Genomic DNA, 14556 nt, shown 5'->3' with positions numbered 1-14556 from the left:
CTGGATGGCATTACCTTGGCCTCCAGTAACACTGTGAGGAATCTTGGAGTTATGTTTGACCAGGATAAATTTGTCATATTAACAAATATGTAAGACTGTATTTTTGCATTTGCGCAATATTTCTAAAATTAGAAACATCCTTTCTCAGAGTGATGCTGAGAACCTAATTCATGCATTTATTACTTCTAGGCTGGACTACTGTAATTCATTATTATCAGGCTGTCCTAAAAGCTCCCTGAAAAGCCTTCAGCTGATCCAAAATGCTGCAGCTAGAGTACTGACAGGGACTAGAAAGAGAGAGCAGATTTCTCCCATATTGGCTTCTCTTCATTGGCTCCCTGTTAACTCAGGAATTGAATTTAAAATCCTTCTCCTCACATACAAGGTCTTAAATAATCAGGCCCCATCTTAAAGACCTTATAGTACCATATCACCCCAATAGGACACTTCGCTCTCAGACTGCTGACTTACTTGTGGTTGCAGAATGGGAGGCAGAGCCTTCAGCTTTCAGGCCCCTCTACAGTGGAACCAGCCCCCAGCTTGGATTTGGGAGACAGACACCCTCTCTATTTTTAAGATTAGGCTTAAAACTTTCCTTCCTTTTTTTTGCATTTCTGGCCACAGCAGCTTTTAATTGATAGTAGAGAGAGACAGGAAACAGGGGAGATACAGGGAAGAGATGCAGGTAAACTGGCAACAGGCCAGGACTCGAACCTGCGCTGCTCGCACTGCGATATATGCGATATATATATATATATATATATATATATATATATATTTATATATATGAACTACCTGGGCACCCAAAACTTTCCTTTTTGATCAAGCTTATAGTTTAGGGCTGGATCAGGTGACCCTGAACCATCCCTTAGTTATGCCGCTATAGGCCTAGGCTGCTGGGGGGTTCGCATAATGCACTGTTTCTTTTTATTCACCTTATTTACTTTGTTTATACTCCACTCTGCATTTAATCATTAATTGTTATTAATCTCTGCCTCTCTTCCACAGCATGTCTTTTGTCCTGTCTCTCTCCCCTCAGCCCAACCGGGCGCGGCAGATGACTGCCCCTCCCTGAGCCTGGTTCTGCTGGAGGTTTCTTCCTGTTTAAAGGGAGTTTTTCCTTTCCACTGTCGCCAAGTGCTTGTTCACAGGGGGTTGTTTTGACTGTTGGGTTTTCTCTGTATTATTGTGGCATCTTTGCCCACAGTACAAAGCACCTTGAGGCGACTGTTTGTTGGGATTTGGGCTATATAAATAAAATTGAATTGAATTGAATCAATGTTCTTCTCCATTCTGATGCTACGTTAGAACTTCAGAAGGTCATTTTGACCAGGTCTGCATACCTAACTACCTAACCAGGTCTGCCATGTGATTGGATGTCAGTGAAGATGATGTAAGAACATCTAGCATATACTTCCTATGAATCTCTATAACTGTGCATTTTGGCTGATTCCAGTACAATTCGATTACTCAGCTTCAAGCATTGCCACCATAAGACACTAGATTGCAATCTGTCTTCTTGAAAATACAGGTACCCCTAAATATATAAATTATATGGCAAAGGATACAATTTTAGTTTGAACATGTTTAGAAAATTCATCTGTTATTGTTACATTATTATTTACCCAAACATTGTTTATAATTATTAAAAGTAAATTACTTTCCTCTTGTTGTAGATGACCTGACTGACCTCTGCCACTATTGTGGGAACCACAATGGTGACACTCACTGGGTCAGTGCTTAAGTTTTATGTGTCCTTTTCAGGTTCTGTTTAAAAGATATGATCATTAAACAAAAAATTAAATATAAAGTGAAAAATGTGACAGAACATGTAAATGCTGAAAATGACTTATTGCTGTTGAAAGGCATGATGGCCTTTTGCAACCATTACTAATTTGTACAGCCATTTTACCATAATATTTGTGTGTCCGTGTTTGTCTAATTCAGATTGGCTATGACACCTGCCCACGGTGGGACCGCAGGAGTTGTGCAAAGAAGCCCCGCAGGAGCAAAAGCAAAAAAATTTGTCATATCAGTAAATGGTTTAGGGTTCCTGGGTTTTCTTCCAGCATTTTTAATTGCTTTTTGCTTTGGATCCTTATATATTTATTTAGAATTTATGTAGTTAGTTACTTATGTTTTTTGATTCTGAATGGGTTTCATTATTGCTCCAAGCTTTTCAGTTAAGCTTTGTTTGATGTTTGCTTGTATGATGAGAAACTGGGACTGTTGTGGAGGGGCAGCTTACATCAGTCCTGCACCAATAAGAAGAAGAAGAAGAAGAAACAGCCTTTATTGTCCCACAGAGGGGAAATTTGGGTGTAACAGCAGCCGCAGTTATTATAAATATAAATAAAGATATAATAATTCACACTATTAAGAAAAGAATATATATAAAATCAACAAACAATATTAACCTTAATACTACTAATAATAATAACACTATATACAATGTGCATGATGTGCCGGACTATTTACAGTATATTATATATTATCCTACATTGTGTAGGCTATTGTGGTTTTTGTTGGGAGCAGTGATGGTTATAAAGTCTTACAGCTGCTGGGAGGAAGGATCTACGGTAACGCTCCTTTGTGCATTTAGGATGCAGCAGTCTGTCACTGAAGGAGCTCTCCAGCTCAGCAACAGTTTCATGCATGGGATGGGAGACCTTGTCCATCAGTGATGTTATTTTGGTCAGAGTCCTTCTGTCTCCCACCACCTGCACTGAGTCGAGAGGACATCCTAGGACAGAGCTGGCTTTCCTGATGAGCTTGTCTATCCTCTTCCTCTCAGCTGTAGACAAGCTGCTGCTCCAACATACTGCTGCATAGAAGATGGCTGATGCCACCACAGAGTCATAGAAGGTCTTCAGGAGTGTCCCCTGCACTCCAAAAGACCTCAGCCTTCTCAGCAGGTAGAGTCTGCTCTGACCCTTCCTGTAGAGCGCATCAGTGTTATGAGTCCAGTCCAGTTTATTGTTTAGGTGAACACCCAGGTACTTATAAGAGTCCACTATCTCAATGTCCACTCCCTGGATGTTCACCGGTGTCCGTGTGGTGGGTCTGCGCCTGCGGAAATCCACCACCAGCTCCTTGGTTTTAGCGGCGTTGATCAGGAGGTGGTTCCGCTGGCACCAGTCCACAAAGTCCTGAGTCCACTGTCTGTACTCTGAGTCATCCTCACCTGTGATGAGGCCAACTATGGCAGAGTCGTCAGAGAACTTCTGCAGATGGCAGCGTGGGGAGTTGATGGAGAAGTCTGCAGTGTAGAGGGTGAAGAGGAACGGTGCCAGCACAGTTCCCTGTGGGGCCCCCGTACTGCAGACCAGCCTGTCAGAGACACAGCCCTGTGTCCTCACGTACTGTGGGCGGTCAGTGAGGTAGTCCAGTATCCACTCGGAGATGTGGTGGTCCACTCCTGACAGTTCCAGCTTGTCTCTCAGAAGTCCTGGCTGGATGGTGTTAAAAGCACTGGAGAAATCAAAGAACATGATCCTCACAGTGCTTCCAGGCTTCTCCAGGTGGGTCAGAGCTCGGTGCAGGAGGTAGATGATGGCGTCATCCACCCCGATGCCAGGCCGGTAGGCGAACTGCAGCGGGTCCAAGCTGAAATTAATTGGCTTTTGGGATAAATCTCTGATCTATGGAGGCACTCAGACATCACAAATAACTGGACCATATCTACTAGCTCAGCAATGCAATATTTTACAACTATTTCACTTTCCTTTTCATGCTCCACTTTTATGAATGAGAATTATGATGTAATGGTGATCTTTTCCAAGCTTAAGAAAAAAATACTGTACAAAATATAGTGGAGTAAAAGCAGGCTACACGAGACGGAACATCAGGAAAGAGGAAGGAGAACACGGGACTATATATAAAAACAGTGGACAAATTACTCAACTGGAAAATGGTGTAATCAGGGTGGGCCCGAGACTGCCAAAGGAGACACAGATAAAGTAAAACTAGACCAAGACACAATAGACATTCTGACATTCAAAGTAAAATAGAGTCAAGAAGACAATAGAAGCAGAGGAATAGGCATTAACAGACAAATAAGACAATGGGAGGAACAGAAGGGAAACACTAAGGGAACTAAAAACACAAGAAGAGGAACTGAAACTAAAACAAAAATCAAAAAATTAAACACTAGGACAGTAAAGCAAACCATCCATCCATCCATCCATTCACTTCCACTTATCCTGTTCAGGGTCGCGGGGACTGGAGCCTATCCCATTCACACCTATGCGCAATTTAGAGTAGCCAATTAACCTAACCCCAGTAAGTGCATGTCTTTGGACTGTGGGAGGAAACCGGAGTACCCGGAGGAAACCCACGCAGACACGGGGAGAACATGCAAACTCCACACAGAGAGACCCAACAACCAAAAAACACCAAGAAGACTAAGAAAAAGAATTCAAATAAGATAATAAGAGCTAAATATCAAAATTAGAATTTCAGTAAATTAAAAACAAGAAATCAAAACCCAACAAAATAAAAACTTTAAGCACTAGAACAGTAATAAAATCCATAGCAAAAACAAAACTCCATCTTGAACAAGAATCCCAAAGTCAAAAACACCAAAGACCTGTGATTATGACACAAATACATGGAGTTAAAACCAAGACATGCAAGGAAAACCAGAAAATTTGTGCCTTGAGGCGACTGTTTGATTTAGCGCTGTATAAATAAACTTGAACTGAATTGCGTAGAGACAAATGTAGACAGGGAGGCACAGAGGACAATGGAAAAACACTGAGTAACACAAGAAGGGAACAAAAGAAAAAAAAACATGAACACCGGCAATCTTGAACTTAAGACACTATGTCAAACTATGGTAATTGTGTAGATCTGAGTTGCCAGTTTAAAGATGTATGTAAAGAATCCACATTTTGGAATTTGCAGCTCCTGTACTGTACATCAACAATTCAGAGTGAGCAATGCACACTCTCACAATGCAGCCTGTCTGTCAGTAATCCATGACATGGTCGACATGTTTACTAGCATTTCCTGTAGATTCCCAGTAACAGTGTGGGGGTGGTGTGGTGAGGCGTGGTGATCAATCACAAGATGTTACCAAATGTGACCCCTGTTTTTCCTTCTTCTTTCTGACTCGAATTGGAACCATGATCTAAAAAAAACTTCTATTGAGTAAAGCGGGAAACTCATCAAGTGATTGTTTACAGAGGCCACAGCAGGGAAGCCATAAAACTGTAGTCTCTCTGCAACCAGAGCCAAGCCAATTTTATTTATAAAGCACTTTAAAAACAGCAAGCACTGCCCAAAGTGCTGAACAAAGAAAACAAGACAACAGTACACAAGGGAAGTGTACATAGGATAAAAGCAACAATAACATACATAGTTTATCATGAATCAAATAATGAAACAGTATAAAATAACTAGGTAAAATTAAATAAAAAATAAATACACAACAACTGAACTTAGTCCTCGGCACATCCAACAGCAGTTTATCAGCTGATCTGAGCGAGCGGGAAGGGGAGTGTAGGTGGAGTTACTCAGAGAGGTACGATGGAGCAGACTTAATTTATCATTAAAGACTTAAAAACAAGTAAAAGAATTTTAAAATGAACTCTAAAATAAACAGGCAACCAGTGCAATGAAGATAAAACAGTAATAATGTGCTCCCTTTTACGTGTTCCGGTCAAAAGCTGTGCGGCGGCATGCCAGAGGAGCCAAACCCCTGCCAGCCATTAGATATAATGCAGGGTTAAACTGCTTCTGGACGGATTTCCCTTTTAAGAGCCAGAAACATTAATCTTTTAGAAAGAGACTAGGGTTTGAGTGCACCTTTGAAAAACAATGTTTAGTTAATTTTATAACCTCCATGGGGTTTTGAATTTGTCAAGTCTTTACTAATTGTTTAATCGCTTTACTGAAGAAGAAACTGCCTGCATTGCTCAGCTGCTCTGTGCTGTTAGACAACTAACTGACAAATATGATGAAGCTTTATGATGCTACAGCAGTCTCCTTCTTATTCTGTGTTGTACACTTCTGTTTCAGGTTTGTTTCTTTTGAATTTATTTTAAAAAATCCTTACCTGTGATTGACAGTGTAAAAAGCACACTCCTAATACTTAGATACTTAGCAATGTTTGGCTCAAATTAGCAATGGCTGCAGACCTGTTTATCTGAACAAGCTTTTGACAAGTGGAGCAACATTTCAAACAACAGTTCTAAAAGATCTTACTTCTTGTACAAGTAATAAACAATGGCTCTGCCTCTCGTTTGTTTCTACATGCACATATGACAGATTTACAGTCTGCTCCCGGAAATATGGCAATTTAATTTTTTACAAGAACTCTTAACATTTAAACTTACACAACACTATACTGTGTATTTTGAGTTGTTGCATATTTCTACATCAACATTAACGTAACAATAATTGCAACACTGAATTCAGTTGCTGACTGCAAAAAAATTACAACAAAAATGTATCTCTTACCCTGATTTCCACAGGAATTAGGAGGGTAAGTAGCAGGTGCCAGGTGCTGCCAACCTAATGAACTTGATTGACTGTCTATAGACAGTTTTTTCTTTACCGATAAAATACTGGAAAGGCAAATTTGTAAAAATAAATGAGAACTTTTTTATGTAGTTGTAGAATAATAACACATGATTTTCACTTGGCACACTTGGATTTGCCTCAAGCCACACCATGGTTACTTAACACGCTGTTTGGGAAAGTAGAGCTGTTTATATATCTTGATCGTGCAGCTATTTGTGAATGAGAGTTTACCACATTCCATTTTAGTTTTGGTCCAAATATGTCAGTGAAGAAAAAAAAGGAATTTGAAAGTAACTGAAGCTGTACATCATGACATTTATTTCCTGAATAACCTGAACACATGCCATGTACATTCCAGACATTGCATTAAATAATTACATTATCCAAACAGGTCTTCCAAAGAACATTTAGCAGGTAACAGAAACCCAGGTACAGGTTTGGAGTCTGTCTATTCATCCTGTACTTAAGAAGAACCCTGGAAATAATAAGGAAGGCATGACTCATGTCAGAATAACTTAAATTATTGTTTAAGTTGTTAAAGACTAAGTGCTGACAAACAAAAAAGGTGATAAGGGTGATTACATCATGCTGTAACCTCCCTGTTAAACAAATACCACAGATACAATATAGATGGCAGTGAAAGTAGCAACAAACATCAGAGAAGATCCTTAGCATTGCATCATGAAAGAGGAGTGCAACAGAATATTTTTGGAGGCGACAGAAACTCTGACTCCCTTCCGGTTTCATTTTTGGTTCGAGTTTTGATGAGACGAGCCGGTTGCAGAACCTGTATTTAAGCTTTGTCAGGACATTGTAAGGAAATCATGACTTATAAAGACAACTTAATTTATCATTTAAATCTTTCATATAAACTTGGAAATAAGCATACAGCTTAAAGATCTAGGAAACGTTCTTCCATGTAAAATGAAGAAGAAAGATTTCAAAGCCTGCTTGGACATTAAAGAAATTATGTAGTCGATTTACTGAAGTCAGCAACTGAAGTCAGTGTTGCAATTATTATCTAAATAACGTATATAAATATGTGAATAGAATTAAATTGCATACATACTACTTGCACGTTGTCTAAAAATCTAAATTTCAATGAACTACTTTGTTTTTTCACGTACATATATTTCTTTCAATACGTAGTTGATAAAACAGCTGCTGCAAATTAACAATACATTACTGCTAATATTACATTAGCTTTAAAACTGAGCCGTGGAATGCAAAATTCTGAGGCTAGATTTGAGCATCTTTCATCTTCATGCAGGCCTACTTGTATTTTGAGGTCATGAATGAAAATAAATTAGATTCATAATATTTATCACATTAACACCTTCAGACAAATGTCCCTGAGTTCTTTCCTTGGACTAAAGATAATCAAGTTTCAGCAGATCTTACTGATACTGGGGAACATGGCATCACATTTTCACATTCTGAGGAATTTTCAGCCCAGAATCACAATTTCAGAACACTTATTTGTTTCAACATCAAAACATGGCTGCAGAAACTCAAACTTCCCATGCCTGTGTTTATTGTGCACAGATTAATTGTACACATGCATGCTTTTGCGTGTGGGCTGTTCCTTGCCCAGCCCACACGCAAAAGCATGCACTGTGCATATTTGACATTGTATAGCCAGGCTTACAACAGGTAATGTGCCAAGTGAAACTTATTCATAAGGATCAGGAATGTGATTTGTATTTTAGTCTGTAATAGTGTCAAAGGCCGAACTCATCAAAACACTGGTAAAGGTCTTTTTCCAGCTGTCCCAGCTGGCTTGTTTCAGTTAAGCATTTACTGTGACATTATAGTTAAAATGACAAACCTGTGATATAATAAAAAAAAAAAAAAAAATAGTGGCGTGAGTCATTGCTAATGTAAATGTTATTTTTATCATGTGTTTAAGACCTGGCATATGACCTCAGAGATCTGAGGACTTTGTGTGTGTGTTTGCAGTAGCTGCAGTCTTCCCTGTGTTCTTGGTCAGAGTGTCTGCTGTTATTATTTTTAGCCCCTCTTCACTGGATTTTGTACTTTGGACTGTTCACTAACTGCTGTTACATGTGTGCTTTCTGCTTAATCTTACCTGCCCGTGGAGCCCCCTTTTAGGGCCGTTTTGTCCAGTTACAATGACAGAGTTACAATGACACTCTTCCATGATTGCTTCTTTGTTTTTTGAGCTAAGCGGGTGTGCGCATGCTGGCTAATTTCTTCTTATAATACCTGAGCTGACAATGCTGATCACAATCCACCATAAAAACTTGATTAACAAGAAAAATATGCATATGATTTACTTTATGGAGATTAGAGATCCTGGAGAAACCACACGTGCTGTGCTTATGTATCCACATCTGAAGAAGTATCCAAAGTATCTGTGTTATAATCCTTAAAAATATGGAGTATTTAGTGTTGAGTTATTTTTCTCTTTTGCACACCTTGTCAATAGACTTCATGCAAAACAAAGTACCTCATTGTACCTTTAAAACAGACTGGGGAGGAGCTCTGTCATCACTATGAAGTTTGTTGTCTCTTGTGAAGTCATACGCTTATGAAGCAAAGTTACAGTGTACACTACTGTTGTGAATCCCCCAGTTGCAGCAGGTTCCCTTGGCTACTTTTAGTCAGAGATTCTCATGTGTTGGGTCAATGCTGATATATTGAATTTCCTCATTAATTACTGCCATTTCTTGATGTCATAGGACAAACCAGCTGGCATTTAAAAATCTGTTTTTATGAAGTCAACGTGGAGCAGTGGGTAGATAGCAGCAGATACTAAGCTGGTATTGAGATGTATAAAATGTATGTAGTCTTGGCTTATGTGGATTGTCAGTGACCACATTTGCAGAAGTAGAGAAGGAAAAAAAAATCAAATAGTTTTTTTTTACATTAAAATTTATAGAAATTAGGTGATTTGATACCAAGAAGAAAATAAAATATTAAAGAAAACTTTTGAAAAAAGAGGACCTTTTTTGATCATTTGCAGCTCCTTGTTTTTATTCTTGGAGTCCTACAAGAGTTGCTTTGCATGATTCACAGTTTAAAATAATCCTTATTTATCTTAAAATGTTTGTCTGAGCTGTTTTAGCTCATCTCCTTTAAAGCAGCTTTCTTTTGAAAGGCTGTCTCTTGCAAACAGAAAGTCTCAGTAGGGTACATTTGCACAAATGACATTCACTGTTGCCTGTTCTGATAAACTATTTCCATAATCAAGTCATCATTTGACTCCTTAAAAAAATGTAAAATCCACAGCTTCAGGTCCTATCTGTATCTGGTGAGTTCCTCAGCCTTCTATGATACTAAATTGAATTGAATATTTTTTTTGTTGTTCGCTATTTAGCATTCTCACATTACAGTCATTAAAAGACATCATCACTTAGGCAAACCGTAAAGCCCTGATGATTCAGGGGTCTGAGGTCTAAAACATATAGTTGTTGGTGCACTCACAGAGATTGGCTTCCTCTTTAAGGTTTCTCAATTCTGATTTTAAAGAATTCACTTTGTTCTGAATAAAGGACCTTTATAAATATTGTGTTTTGTCTTCAGGTCATTTGGCCAGACACCACACTTCTTCATCATTATGTTTGTAATGCTTGTTGATGTGAAAACTGTTACATTAACATGTCAGCTCAGCACTTTCAAACTTGGATCCTTTTCTATATTTTGATTTTGGAAATACATGAAAGGACTTGTTTACATGTGGTGAAAGAAACGAGGAAATACAGTTGGGCAGCACTAAAGCGACTTGAATTCTGTTCATGCAGGACATTATATCCCCAGTCACCTTCTTGTGTAGTAGGCCAAGCTACTTTTTATAATAGTACCAAGAAAAGAACTGGAAAATACTTTTTAAACTGTACCAAAAAGATGGCAAGCTATTTAGAATTTAGGTCTGACACTTTACCTCCACAGTCAGTATTTAAATGACCCCTCTACCTTTTGAAAATGATGTTCCAGTAGTCACCTGTAAAATTTCCTTTGTCAGATCAGGCACTGAGATTCTCGACATGGTCGGGATATAAAGTGGCTGATGAGAAGGAGCACTCGATCTCTAATATCAGTGATCATGACACGTGTGAATCAGCCTCAGCTTCATCGTTGTCTTGCTGTAGAGTGCAAGAACATGTTCCCATGCCACAGAGGAGCCATGATGTACTAAACTGCTGATTTCCTTCGGGAGCGCGTTAACCAGTAAACTTAAAGCAGCTGGAAAAACTCCACAGTGTATTGATTAAGCAGTGGCTTGCACTTCCCTTAGAGTGCACCAATTAATTATACAAATACACTGTGACAACTTTAGCATTTGTTGTAGTTTATATATTTTTCTCTTGACACTGGCCCTATTTCTCTTTCACTGAATGTTATCGTCAAGGTTGAAGTGATTTTGGGTTCCCTTCTTTGTGTTGTAACATAGCATACTGCATGCAATTTCATGTCATGAACCTTCTCTGACCTTTCATGTGTTATTCTAGACTGTAAGATAGTTGTTTTTAGAAATAATGAGCGAAATATGCAGTGGCATCTATTAATACTTCCTTTTCTTTTGGCTCCAGGAATACGTTTAAATTTGGTAGACTTTTGCAACATTTTTCACTAAGCACATTTATTTTTACCTTAATCACTATGAACAGCTGAATATGTACAATTTTTAGCTTGTGAAGAAACCTCCGGCAGAACCAGGCACAGGGAGGGGCAGCCATCTGCTGCAACTGGTTGGGGATGAGGGGAGGAGACCGGACAAAAGACACACTGTGGAAGAGAAACACAGATTAATAATAATTTATATGCAGAGTGGTGCATAAACACATAAAGAGTCAAAAGAAGTGAGTGAAGAAGACTAAGGAACTAAGGAATGGTTTGGTGTCACCTTATCTAGCCCTAACTATAAGATTTATCAAAAAAGAAAGAGGGTGTCTGTCTCATGAATCAGAACTGGGAGCTGGTTCCGCAGAAGGGGCGCCTGAAAGCTGAAGGCTCTGCCTCCACTTCTACTCTTAAGTATCCGAGGAACCACAAGTAAGCCAGCAGTCTGAGAGCGAAGTGCTCTGTTGGGGTGATACGGTACCATGAGGTCTTTAAGATAAGATGGTGTCTGATTATTCAAGGCCTTGTATCTTATTAAGAAGGATTTTAAATTCAATTCCTGAGTTAACAGGGAGCCAATGAAGAGAAGCCGATATGGGAGAAATCTGCTCTCTCTTTCTAGTCCCTGTCAGTACTCTAGCTGCAGCAGGCTTTTCAGGGAGCTTTTAGGACAGCCTGATAATAATGAGCAATAATCTAGCCTAGAAACAATAAATGCATGAATTAGCTTCTCAGCATCACTCTGAGACAGGATGTTTCTAATTTTAGAAATAATGCAACAAATGGGCAAACAATAAGGGCAAATGCAACAGCAGTCCGACATATTTGTTTAATACATGCATTGAAGGGCATATCCTGGTCAAAGATGACTCCAAGATTTCTTCATAGTGTTACTGAAGGCCAAATTGATGCCATTCAGAGTAAGTGTGTGGACATTGTGTTTCTAAGAATATTTTGTTTTGTTTTGTTTTGTTTTTAGTGCTTTTGTGTTTCTTTACTTCTAGTTTTTGATTCCTTGAATTCCTTGATGATTTGACAGTGTTAGTTCCCTTTCATGTCTAGTCTGTTTGAGTCTTGTTTCTGTGTTTTATCCTTAGCCTCTCTTGTGTGAAGTCAGCCTTCTCTCATGTTTGTTTACCTTTCTGTCTTTGGTAAAGTTTTTAATGTTGGAGTCTGTGTCTCTGTTAGTCACTTCCTGTCTTTTTTGATGCTCTCTGGTATCTTGTGCTTTGTGTTTAGTTCTACTTCCCTTGTCTCTTCTTCAGGGATTAATCCCAGCTGTGCTCCCACTTGTTGTCTTGCCGGGCATTACCTCTTGTGTATATATTGCGTCATTTCTCTGTGTTCTTTGTTGTGTCGTCCCCTCATGGTTGTGTGTTATTTTGTTTTATGTTGGCCTGGAGTTTCTTGGTGTTTGGATTATTTTTGCTCTGGTTCTTACAGTTCAGAAGCTATGGGGTACATAAAACCCCTTTACTGCATAGGAACAGTAGGACCCTTTCTAATCTTCAAAATGATATATATATTTACCTAGGTTTAATAGTTAGTGCTAAGGGGTACATTCATATAGATTGTACCTGTAGGGACAGAAATGGACTTTTACTGCATTTTTCTGAGAATGTAGTATTTGCTTTGGTTTTCTTCTTTGTTTTTCCATTCTTCTTTTTCCTGATACAGGTGGTACGAGTGGGTCACCTCACCTCATCCTCCCTCACCCTCAACACTGGATCCCCCCAAGGCTGTGTGCTCAGCCCTCTGCTGTACTCACTGTACACCCATGACTGCGAGGCCACGTCAGAGTCCAACGTCATCATCAAGTTTGCTGACGACACTGCTGTTGTGGGACTAATCTCTCACAATGAGGAGACAGCCTACAGGAGAGAGGTCTCCCGCCTGGAGAACTGGTGCCAGGAGAACCACCTCCTGCTCAACGTCAGCAAAACAAAGGAACTGATCGTGGACTTCAGCAGGAAGCAGCAGAGGGACTACCATCCACTTGTCATCAGTGGTGCTGAGGTGGAAAGAGTGGACACCTTCAAATACCTGGGAGTGACCATCTCACAGGACCTGTCCTGGACTCATCACATAAACATCACTGTGAAGAAGGCCAGACAGCGTCTCTACCTCCTCAGGCGGCTGAGAGACTTCAAGCTCCCACTCAAGGTGCTCAGGAACTTTTACACCTGCACCATCGAGAGCATCATGCGTGGGAGCATCACCACCTGGATGGGAAACTGCACCAAGCAGGACTTCATGGCCCTAAAAAGGGTGGTTCGTTCAGCTGAACGGACCATCAGAACCACCCTCCCCAACCTGCAGGACATTTACACCAAGCAGTGCAGGCTGAGGGCCATGAAGATCCTAAAACAGCCCAGCCACCCCGGACACTCTCTCTTCTCCCTGCTCCCATCAGGCCGGCGTTACCGCTGCCTGAGGGCTAAGACTGAAAGGTTGAAGAAGAGTTTTTACCCACAAGCCATCCGTCTGCTCAACTCTGAGCCCTAACTGGACCATTATTGCACAGTGTAAATATTATAATTTAAAAAGTGTGTATAGTGTATAGTATATAGAGTATAGTGTATAGTGTGAATTACTTTTTTTTTAATTTTTATTCTTCTTATTTATATGTGTGTGTATATAAGGTTGCAGGTACAAAATACATTTCACTGTGCATTGTACTGTGTATAACTGTGCATGTGACAAATAAACACTATCTTATCTATCTTATCTTATCTTATCTTATTTTCTGGAAATCAGAAGAGAAGAAGAAGAAGAAACATCCTTTATTGTCCCACAGAGGGGAAATTTGGGTGTAACAGCAGCCGCAGTTATTATAAATATAAATATAATAATTTACACTAATGAGAAAATATATATATATATATATATATATATATATATATATATATATATATATATATATATATATATATATATATATATATATATATATATATATATATATATATAAAAAATCAACAAACAAGATTAACCTTAAATCAGATAGCATTAATTAATCAAAACCATGTGATTTTTATAAAAATAACCAATTACTCTTTTGTGAATGTGGCCAAAAATATGCACAAAAAACAAGCAATCATTCCCATATGGAATGTGAACATTAAATTATATAAATTGTAGTTTTCTTGTTAAATTTTCTTAATGCTGTAATCTGTGTAATCGATGAAGTTGTTAATATATTTCCTCAATGGTTAAAAAAAAAGAAAAGAAAAAAGGTTTGTTTACATTTCAGTTCATGGACCAAGATAATGAATTGTGTTTCCAAAAAAAGAGTCACATGAAAAGTAATTTAACCACCATCTCCTACGTCAAAGTCATAAGACATGATTTTGAATGCGGTATGACATAAATGCACCACTTCCACCTTTTCTGCTGAGTGCTGTAATTATTTTCACAGCTCTGCAGTTTTTTTTTATACAACTGCTA

This window comes from Archocentrus centrarchus, unplaced genomic scaffold (assembly GCF_007364275.1).
Source record: "Archocentrus centrarchus isolate MPI-CPG fArcCen1 unplaced genomic scaffold, fArcCen1 scaffold_27_ctg1, whole genome shotgun sequence".
NCBI lineage: Eukaryota > Metazoa > Chordata > Actinopteri > Cichliformes > Cichlidae > Archocentrus > Archocentrus centrarchus.
Note: the sequence above shows the minus strand (reverse complement) of the source record.